Raw genomic sequence first — 305 nt, 5'->3', positions numbered from 1 at the left:
AGAACTAACATCTACGTTTACATAATGTGCATGCACACAAGGGTGAGAGTTCACTCGTCTTTGAACTAACATCCATGTTTACATCATATGCATGCATACAAGGGTAGGAGCTCACTCCAATACAACATCCTGCAGGCATGAAAACGACAGAGCCGAAGTACCAAAAGATATGATTGGTAAATGGAACCGCTGAAATACAGCAAAGAGCAGGCTGTGTACAAGTATCTGCATTTCTGTTCACTGCGTGTGTACCTGCTGAAGCACAGTTCACAAGTGCTCCGCTCAGTTACAACTTCTGCTGTGGG

Source organism: Physeter macrocephalus, unplaced genomic scaffold (assembly GCF_002837175.3).
Source record: "Physeter macrocephalus isolate SW-GA unplaced genomic scaffold, ASM283717v5 random_1900, whole genome shotgun sequence".
NCBI classification, from domain to species: Eukaryota; Metazoa; Chordata; class Mammalia; order Artiodactyla; family Physeteridae; genus Physeter; species Physeter macrocephalus.
This window is presented reverse-complemented; position numbering follows the sequence as displayed.